Here is a 10,159-nt window from a genome sequence, read left to right as displayed (position 1 = left end):
GGGGAGGCGGGGGGGGGGCGGCGAAGGGGCGGAGCCTCTCAACGGCTCCCGCGGCGGTTCGGACGCCGTGGCTTCTGCGGGCTGGTGCTCCGCTCCGGGTCGGGGCTTCCACGCCGGGGGCCGGGAGCAGTCCGAGGCTTCCCGTCGCAGACCAGCGTGCGGCATGCACGGTCGTGGAGGGGTCTCCTCAGCGACGACTTGGGCGGTGAGCGACTGCCCTCGGCGGGTGGAACCGGCCTACCTGCGGGAGTGTTGCCCCCTCCCCCTTCTCCGCTAGGACGCGCTTCCCCGCGGTCCTCGCGCTTGCGGAGCGTGCTGCTTTGCAGGGCTGTGTTTTATCTGATGGAAAATCCGAGAGGAGGGAGCCCGGTTTTCTTCTGCTTCCTCCAGACATATGTAGGGCCAACCGTGTCATACTGAGAGTTCTTGAGACGGGACACTGCTGTATAAAGCTATGACTTCTTTCCAAAGGGAAGAATCTTTTCTCGACAGCATCACATGCAGGGGGTGTGAAAGAGCATGGGATGTGATGGGCGTGCGGGCGCGCACCTGCAACGCGTGGGTGAGGGCCCGAAGGCGACGTCAGGGTCTGTGATGGGGGGTGTGCCTGTCCGCCTATTCGCTGGCGATGGCGGCAGGCCTTTGTAACTGCTGTAAATGGAAGCGGGAAAAGTCATAACACGGTAAACGGTCTTCTAGGAAAGTGGAAATATTTCACGGTCAAATGTATTTATTACTACTCCAGAAACTAGAAAATTCTTACATGAAAATACACAGAGATTGAACATAAAACCCGATTTAAGATGATAATGCCGAATGGCATGTTAGAACTTGCCCCATTCCCTTTTTATCTCCACCATCCAACAGGGAGCTAGAGATGTTTTTGCATCCCGAAAGCAGGATGGGGACCTGATCCATTGACTTTTGTCCGGGACAGCTTTCTCACTTAAGCAAAAGCAAATTTGAGGAAACCGAAGGGAAAAGAGGGTAGAAAGAGTCTATTAAGATTACGTAGCATCTCATTTCGTTTCCTGCCACAATTTCTTCAGATAAGGTGAGAATTTTCTTTTAATTTTCCTCTCTACGTCCAAGAGTTTTTGAGTGGGAAATGAATGTAGCATCTTATTTTAACTGAGGGAAGAAATGGCCGTTTAGTATTCAATAATTCATTCAAAACGTTGAGCTTCTCCAAGTACATTACGGTCCTGAACATAATGCACAGGACCCCTAACCTTTTGGACTTTGGGATATGGTCGGAAAAAGATCTTGAAAGAGAGATGGTACAATAAAAAAGGCAAATGGGATCTGAAAGAGGAATGTAATTTGAAGATTACGCAGAAAGAGCTACAGGAGTAGTAGAGATTATAAAGCTTTAGTTTTTGGTTTTTTTGAGTCGGAGTCTCACTATGTCGCCCAGGCTGGAGTGCAGTGGCACGCTCATGGCCGCCGCAGCCTCGACCTGCTGGGCTCAGACAATCCTTCCACCTCAACCTTCCAAGTAGCTGGAACTACAGGTGTGCGTCACCGTGCCCAGCTAATTTTTTGATTTATTATGGAGATGAGGTCTTGCCAAGTTACCCAGGCTGGTCTTGAACCTGTGGTGTATTAATTACAATAATAAAGTATGGTGTCAATGATAAAGTATGGTGTTTATCATGATTTTTTTTTTTTAATGTGTGAAGGAATTTAGTAGAGTTTCACAACCCTAGAGATACTCATCCATTGAAGAAACAAAAGCTTTTCTTCATAAGAATTGACCTGTCAAATGTTATTTTGATCTCTGTGGCTGTGACTTGTAAATGTGTGTATTTTTCAAATTTTGTAACCATTGTGAATGGGAGGAGGAGATTACTTATATATGGTAATAAATTGCCTTCAAAGAAAATATAACTGAAATTAGCCAGGCGTGGTAGTGTGCGCCTGTAGTTCCATCTACTTGGAAGGCTGAGGCGGAATGATCGCCGGAGCCCAGCGGGTCGAGGCTGCGGTGGCTGGGAGCGGCCGCTGCACTCCAGTCTGGGCGACAGAGTGAGACTCCGACTCAAAAAAAAAAAAAGAAAATACAAGTGACTGTAATGATACTACTTTATCAGATGTCCAGAGCTTATAACATGATTATGAAAGTTTAAATACTTCATGTTGATAATGATATATAATAAATAATAAGTTAGACAAGTACAAGGTGACATAATTAAAACATCTTTGGATCCTGATTGACCTGGATTCAAATCTTGGTTTCACCATTGACAGTTTGACTTTCAACAAGTTATTTAATGTCTGATTCTTAGTTTCTTTAACATGGAATAAAAATATTTTGTTTAAGCAGTTGTTAAGAGGATAAGATGTCATTAGAAAAGGGGAAATATAATAATTAGACCCTGGCTAAAATGAAGAATTGATACAATGACATTGTATTGAACTTTCCATTATGGCTTTACACTACAGAGCAATTGATTGTTATTGTTTTTTTGTTTTGGTTTTAAACTGGCATGAAAGACTGCAGCTTTTGAAATAGAGAAGTGATGAATGAGTTAAATTTTATTGGTGGTAGAATATTTTGACTGACACCACAGAATCTTTCAGGCAAGGTATAAGAAATTCATTTCTTTTTTTAAGAAATGGAATCTAGTTCATCAGACTATTATAATAAAGACAACGAAGAAGAAAGTTTGCTTGCAAATGTTGCTTCCTTAAGAAATGAACTGAAGATAACAGAATGGAGTTTGCAGAATTTAGGGGAAGAGTTATCCAGGTAAGTAAGTAAAATCACCTAAGAATTCAGAGTGTGATGTTAATTTATGAATGTAAAATGTATGGGTTTCATTATCATATATTATGTTTTCAGTATGCCTCTGGATTAAATAGTTTTCTATACTTTTTAATGTAACTCAGTTTATGGAGAAATAAGAATATTAGAGAAGTGTGTATATATTAAAAACATCCTTAATGTATTAAATCTCAGTATAAAATATATATTTTGTACTTTATTAATCGTTTATTATTATGACAACTTTTGGAATTCTAAGTAATCTTAATAATCTTAGCATAGAGGCTCTAGAAATATGACTAATTATGGCTTATTTAAAATTTAGTGGAAACATTGCCTTACATTTATAACTATGAATCTGATTGTCAGCAGCATTTCAGGTCTCCTTTCTATTTTCTTATTTAATACATAGCAATGTATAGTGAATACTTAAACTATATAAGAACTAAATTATATTTTCTCTCTTATCTCTAGTGTTAGTCCAAGTGAAAATTCTGATTATGCCACTAATCCCTCAAGGTCTGAAAGGCTCATTTTGGAAGATCTTGTTCAGCCTAGCCACTCTGGACTTTTGAAATACTCACCTTATAAAAAAGTTTGTAAAATCTCTGGTAGCAGTACTGATTTCCAAATAAAGCCAGGAGATAAGGTTATTGTTTTTAGTCCTGTCTACTTAAAATATTTTTTCTTTCAGTTTTTCTTTAAATGCCTTTCAATGCTTTCATGTTTTATATAATCTCTTACTATGGTGCTCAATAATTTAAATATAATTGTTCTTTTTATGTTCTAACAAGAAAGTAATCTTAGACTATTACTCTATTTTTAATCTTCTATATTGATTACCTTTTTGCAGCTAAATATCTTTCCTCATGTAAATTATAATCCCCTTGATTTTCATATTATTCCCTGTGTATAAAGATCAATTATTTATTAGGTAAAGTATACCCACAGTTTAGCCTGGATCTAGTATTATGTGATAGAGTGGCACTTTTCATCTTTCACTATACCTAAATTTTGTCTATGATGTTGGAGATCTTTTCCTGGTCTGGAACTCTCTCTCCCTTTTTCTGATTCTGTCCTACTCTCTGGTTCCCTGTGTTTATCCCTCTTCCTTACTCAGTCCTCTTACCTCCCTTTTCACACTTTTTGTTCTTTATTCCCATACTTCCAACATGCATATACACAGATATGGTTGCATATACACAGCGTAATCTTTTTGGATACAAACTTGTTCTTTCCACTTCAGAAAGCCATCTCTTAAGAGATCTTCTTTTTGTAAGAAAGTTGCTTAATGAGGTTACCTAAGTCTATATTTTAGAAAATAGAAAATAAATTTAAATTCTATGTCTACAGAGTATGTAGTTCTGAGAAATTTAATCTCTATCCTAGTTCAAATTGCTTATCATTCTTATTGTGCCTTAGTTGAAATCATTGTGTTTGCCATAAGCAAAATCAAAAGACAGATCACAAATTGGGAAAAAAATATTGGTAATTTTTACCAAAGACAAAGGACTGATCTCTCTAGTATTGTAAAGAGCTCCTAGAATACGAGAAGAAAACAGTCAACAACCCAGTGGACAAAAGATGTGAGTGTATAAGGAAATAAAATGATCTCCAAACTAATGAATAGGTGTCCAGTCTCACTCATAATAAGAGAAATTCAAAATGAAACTATACTTAAATACCAGTTCTTACCTATTAAATTGGTAAGCATTCAGATGTTTGGTACTACATATTATGAAAATATTGGGGGTGCATACTTTGCCTAGTGGAAATGCAAAATAATATAACTCCTGTGGAGAGGCATTTGGCAGTATTTACCAAAATTACAAATACATTTACCTTGATTGGAACTTCCATTTCTGGAAAACTATCCTATAGGTACACCTGCAGGATACAAATGAGGAATTGTTTGTCATGTCAAAAGATTAGAAATAGCTCAGTTGTCTGGTAATAGGGGGTTAGTTGAATAAACCAGTGGCTTATGCATGCAATGGAAAACTATGCAGCTGAGGAAAGAAGAAAAAAAGAATAGGAGTTTCTCAGTGTATTGATTATGGAGAGATTGCCAGTATACATTGTTCAAGTAAAAAATTACAAGCTGCAGAATGCTATATATAATGTGCTGGTTTTTGCATAGGGAAGTGAGAGAAGTAGGTAATTTATTTTACTTGTATATGCATGTGGAATCACTAGAAGACTAAACAAGGAAACTAGATGGGACAGAGACTTCTGTCTATAATTTTTCTTGACTTTTGAATTGCATAAATATATCATAAAATAAAAGTCAATTAGAATATAATTTTGAAAATGGCAAGCCTCATGAAAATTAAAATAATGTATTTTAAAATACATATTTAAAAGAGTATAGGCCGGGCTCGGTGGCTCAGCCTGTAATCCCGCACTTTGGGAGACCGAGGTGAGTGAATTGTCTGACCCCGCGGGTTTGGGACCTGCCCGGGCAACTTGGTGTGACCTCACCTCTACAATAAATCAAAAAATTAGCCGAGTGTGGTTGCGCGCACCTGTAGTTCCAGCTACTTGAAAGCTGAGGTGGAAGGATCACTGGAGCCCAGCAGGTCGAGGCTGCGGTAGCCGGGATCAGCCACTGCATCCAGTCTGGGTCACAGAGTGAGACTCCAACTCAAAAAAAAAAAAAAATAAAAAGTATAATAAAAATATGTGTACAGATTATAGGTTATGTTGTCTGTTATCCATTTTATTGTTGGTGGACATTTGGGTTCTTCCCATTTATTATCTTCTGTGGATATTGCAGCTATAAATATTTTATATCTTCAGATTTAAAAGCATAAAAGTTTCTATCAGATTTGTAGCCAGGAATGATATTGTTGGTTCTTAACATATTCAACGTTACTGGATGATGTCAACCTGTTTTCCAAAATGTACCACTGTTTTCCAAGTTGGACTTATGTATACTTCCACCAGCAGTGGAGGAAAAAGTACTGATTTTCCCTTATATGCTTGTCAACACTCAACTAGATATTTTAACTTTTTTCTGAGCTGTTTAGTCATTGATAATTACTCAGTATTTCTTATTAATTGCTTATAATCTTTAATTGAAATGATTCAAAATAGATTGTTCTTTTTCATTTTTCAGATGTCATTTTCATCTTGTAGCCCTGTGGACCAGGAGATTAAAAGCCTTCGAGAGAAACTTAATAAACTTAGGCAACAGAATGCTTGTTTGGTCACACAGAATCATTCTTTAATGACTAAAATAGAATCTATCCACTTTGAATTAACACAGTCAAGAGCAAAGGTGTGTATCTTGAAGTGATGAATATGCCAACAAAAAATAGTTGCAATCATTTAAAATTGATAATTGGAAAAATATTCCTTGTATTGCCTTAATGTGTTATGCATAGTAATTTTTATTATGGTACTATAATATCAACATGTTATAAAATCAGTTTTATATGAATTTTATATCTGAAAATGATTTAGTGGAACTTAATAGTTTTTGCATTTAGATAAGTCAGCTTATAAAAGTCTTAAGATTATTTGTGTAGTTTTATTTGTTTTTGTTTTTTTTTTAATTGGAATCTCACTCTGTCACCTAGCCTGGAAGGCAGTGGCACACTCATGGCCTCCACAGCCTTTACCTGCTGGCCTCAGGTGATCCTTCCACCTCAGCCTTCCAAGTAGCTGGAACCACAGGCGTGTGCCACCAAGCCTGACTAATTTTTTGATTTATTGTAGAGATGAGGTCTCGCCAAGTTGCCCCAGCTGATTTTGAACCCCTGAACTCAGTTAATCCTCTTGCCTCTGCCTCCAAAAGTGCTGGGATTATAGGCGTGAGCCACTGCGCCCAACCAGTTTTATTTCTTATACTAAGAAGTATAACTTGCCTATCTTGTTTTTTAAAAGAATACATTCTTATTGTTAAAAACTTAAAAAAGAAGAGAGAAAAAGATCACCTAGAATTTCCACCATCGAGATACCACTTTATTGATTTATTATATAGTTGAATTCAGACTGTTTTAAACAGTTTTGGTTTTTCCTTGTTGTTTTTATTTTTTTACTTCACATATTGTCTAACCATTTTCTGACACATTTATGTTGCTTTTTCATTGATCGTTTTTTTATGGTAGCATTTTGTTTCATTATGTGGTTGTACCACAACTTGGTTAAGAATTCTACTATTTCGTTGGTTCCTTTGTTTTTTGCTAAATAATTGGTGTTATACAAAAAAATTAGAAATAGCCAAAATGTTCAGTAATAAAGATATGGTAAAGTAAATTATGGTATACCCATAAAAATGGATTGCAACAGAGCCTGTTTTAGTTTTATTATTTATTTATTTAGAGTCAGGGTCTCACTCTGTGGCCCAACTGGTGTGCAGTGGTATGATCATGACTTATAACCTTGACTTCTTGGGTTCAGGTATCCTCCTTCCACCTCAGCCTCCTAAATAGCTAGGACTACTGGCATGTGTCTCTACACCCGGCTAATTTTTTGTTTTTCTGTGGAGACGAGGTCTTGCTATGTTGTCTAGGCTGGTCTCAAAATCCTGGGCTCAAACAATCCTCCTGCTTTGGACTACCTAAGTGCTGGAATTACTGGCATGAGCTACTATACCTGCCGACAAAGCCTTTTTTTAAAAAAAATGAAGTAGATATATTAATATTAGGATGCAAAGTTGTTTGACTTTATGGAACTTTATAAAGTTGTTTGAATTACATGGGACATTACAAAGGTTTAAATGATATACTATCTGTAAAGGAAAAATGTCTGTAGAATAGTATCTATATACAGTTAGCTCTCAAAAACTATTACCTATAGCCAGACGCGGTGGCTCATGCCTGTAATCCCAGCACTTTGAGAGGCCAGCATGAGAGGATTGCCTGAGCCCAGCGTTCAAGATCAGCCTGAGCAACTTGGGAAGACCTTGTCTCTACAATTAAAAAAAAAATTAGCCTGGTGTGGTAAGCGCCTGTGGTTCCAGCTACTTGGAAGTCTGTTGCAGAAAGATTGCCTGACCCCAGCAGGTCGAGGCTGCAGTGGCTGTGAGTGTACTACTGCACTCCAGCTTGGGTGACAGTGAGACTCCAACTCAAAAAAAAACCACACTATTACCTAATATATTTAGTGGTAGAAAAAATTACAGACTAATACACACATGTATAATGATCCCAGTTTTGCTTTTTACAAGTACACACACAAACATACAGGCCCATGTTTGTGTGTGTAAGTATATAGGTATACATGTGATATACGTAAGGATAGAAACTGCTCCACACTTCTTGATAACTTAGGGGTTAGAAGTTGGAGTGGGAGCTGGGTGTGGTGGCTCAAACCTGCAATCTCAGCATTTTGGGAGGCTGAGACGAGAGGATTGCCTGAGTTCACGGGTTCGAGATCAGCCTGGACAACTTGATGAGACCTTGTCTCTATAGTAAATAAAAAAATTAGCCAGGTGAGCGTCTGTGGTTCCACCTACTTAGCTGAGGCGAAAGGATCGCCTGAGCCCAGCGGGTCAAGGCTGCAGTGTCCATGAGTGTGCCACTGCACTCCAGCCTGAGCGACAGAGTGAGACTCCGACCCAGAAAATAAAAGAAAAAAAAAAAATTTAAAAAAAGAAGTTGGAGTGGGGCTTTCACTATTTACTTTTATAGACACTTTACATATATATGTGTATAGATATATACATATATATATACATACTATTTTATATGTGTGTGTGTGTGTGTGTGTGTATACACACACACACACCCCCACACTCAGGCTGGAGTACAGTGGTGTGATCATAGCTCACTGTAACTTGAACTCCTTGACTCAAGCAATCTTCCTACCTGAGGCTTCTAAAGTGCTGGGATTACAGGTATGAGCCACCATGCCTAGCTTCTTTTCTGTTTTGTAAACAAAACAAAGTGCTGTTAGGGATTATTTCAGCCCAAGGAGGAAAAAATACAACAATGAACATAAAATTCTTTGGTGTTGGCCGGGGCGCAGTGGCTCAAGCCTGTGATCCCAGCACTTTGGAGGGCTAAGGTGAGAGGATTGACTGAGCCCGTGGGTTCAACACCTGGGCATCAATGGTGAGGCCTTGTCTCTACAATAAATCAAAAATTTAATCAGGTGTGGTAGCACATACCTGTATCTCCGGCTGAGGTGGAAGGATTGTCGGAGCCCAGTAGGTCGACGCTGGGGTGACCGTGAGTGTGCTACTGCACCCCAGCCTGGGCAACAGAGTGAGACTCCAACTAAAAAAAAAAAAAAAAAATTCTTTGGTGTTTGGGTTTATTTCTAGGAAAGTTTTCTAGAGGCAGAATGACCAAATTACTGGGAAAGAATGTTTTCAGATATTTACTGCACTCTACGTTCAGTATTCTACTTTTTTTTTTTTTGGTCACTTTAAGGGGAACATACTGTTTTTCTTTATTTCTTACTAGGTCTACCTTTTTGGTATATTTGCTTGCCATTTAGAGTTCTTTATGATTTATCTCTTCACTTTTTGTTTATTAATTATATTCTAAAATTTTCTTCAGCTATAGATAATGTCTCTTTTTAAATTCATAAATGCTTAATTATTTAAATCAAAAAAAGAGATACAAAGAGGAGTTAATACCTACTGAACTAATAGTATTTTGGGTCTTTTTTTTTTGGTAGGCTATGAATATACCAGTGGTTACTTATTCCTAGCAGTAAGATACTGGTATTTCTCTTCCCAGCTCAGCATTTTCTAGATTGTTTAAATAAAATATTTTTTGGGAAGCTGACTTTTACAGGACAGGTCTGAGTTTTTGATGTTGCATATATGCCGCTATTGAGAATCTTTTGCTGTAATTCCCCATTGGCTCAATCAGTATATTGATAATTTGCCTTTGGCAATGTTTGTACTTACACTTTCTAGAGCATGTCATCCTTCTCTTTCTGAGCTTTTAGCCCTCTAGGCCTGCTGTCCAGCTGCTGTCTTGGTGCTTCTCTAAAGTGTTCTTCTAGGTTGGACCTACTGTTTACTGAATCCCACATTGTGTTCTTTCTTAGTTTATTATGTCTATGATTGGAGCATAGCTTTCAGTCACTTCCTTGCCTGTCTAAAAATATCTTAATTTCTCTCCCACTTATGATTAAATTCCAGGTTGAAAATTATTTAATGTCAGAATTTTTAGGACATTGCTTTCTTTTGTCCTCCAGTGCTGCTTTGAAAAGTCTGATGCCATTGTGAATTACTTTCCTTAGCATGTAATGTTTTTTTCTCATTTGTTTTTCACTTTATGGTAGTTTTTAGGATTTTCTCTCTTTCCGTAATGTTTTAAAATTGCACAACAATGTATCTTTGAATAGGCCTTTATTCCTCATATTGGGTATATGAGGGCCCTTTCAGGCTGGAAATTTGTCCTTTAGTTCTGGAAAGTTTTCTCATATAAT

At 37.8% G+C, this 10,159-nt stretch overlaps 1 protein-coding gene across 3 annotated transcripts in view; it reads left to right on the top strand.

Annotated features, from left to right (window-relative positions):
• Nucleotides 1-2,616: 2,616 nt before the first annotated feature.
• The window catches only part of CCDC18 (coiled-coil domain containing 18), a 97,873-nt gene continuing 90,330 nt past the window's right edge, over nucleotides 2,617-10,159 (top strand). For 2 of the 3 annotated variants that reach the window (XM_021707302.1, XM_021707304.1), the window contains exons 1-3: nucleotides 2,617-2,752; nucleotides 3,242-3,416; nucleotides 5,886-6,047. The gene's annotated coding sequence lies outside the window, so the exon portion shown is untranslated. Of the gene's footprint in view, nucleotides 2,753-3,241; nucleotides 3,417-5,885; nucleotides 6,048-10,159 lie in introns of those variants that run through there. The other variant, XM_021707303.1, reaches the window with a different exon arrangement.

Source organism: Carlito syrichta, unplaced genomic scaffold, assembly GCF_000164805.1.
Source record: "Carlito syrichta isolate Samal-C Ts95f unplaced genomic scaffold, Tarsius_syrichta-2.0.1 Scaffold316491, whole genome shotgun sequence".
In the NCBI taxonomy this organism is placed as follows: Eukaryota; Metazoa; Chordata; class Mammalia; order Primates; family Tarsiidae; genus Carlito; species Carlito syrichta.
This window is presented reverse-complemented; position numbering and strand designations above follow the sequence as displayed.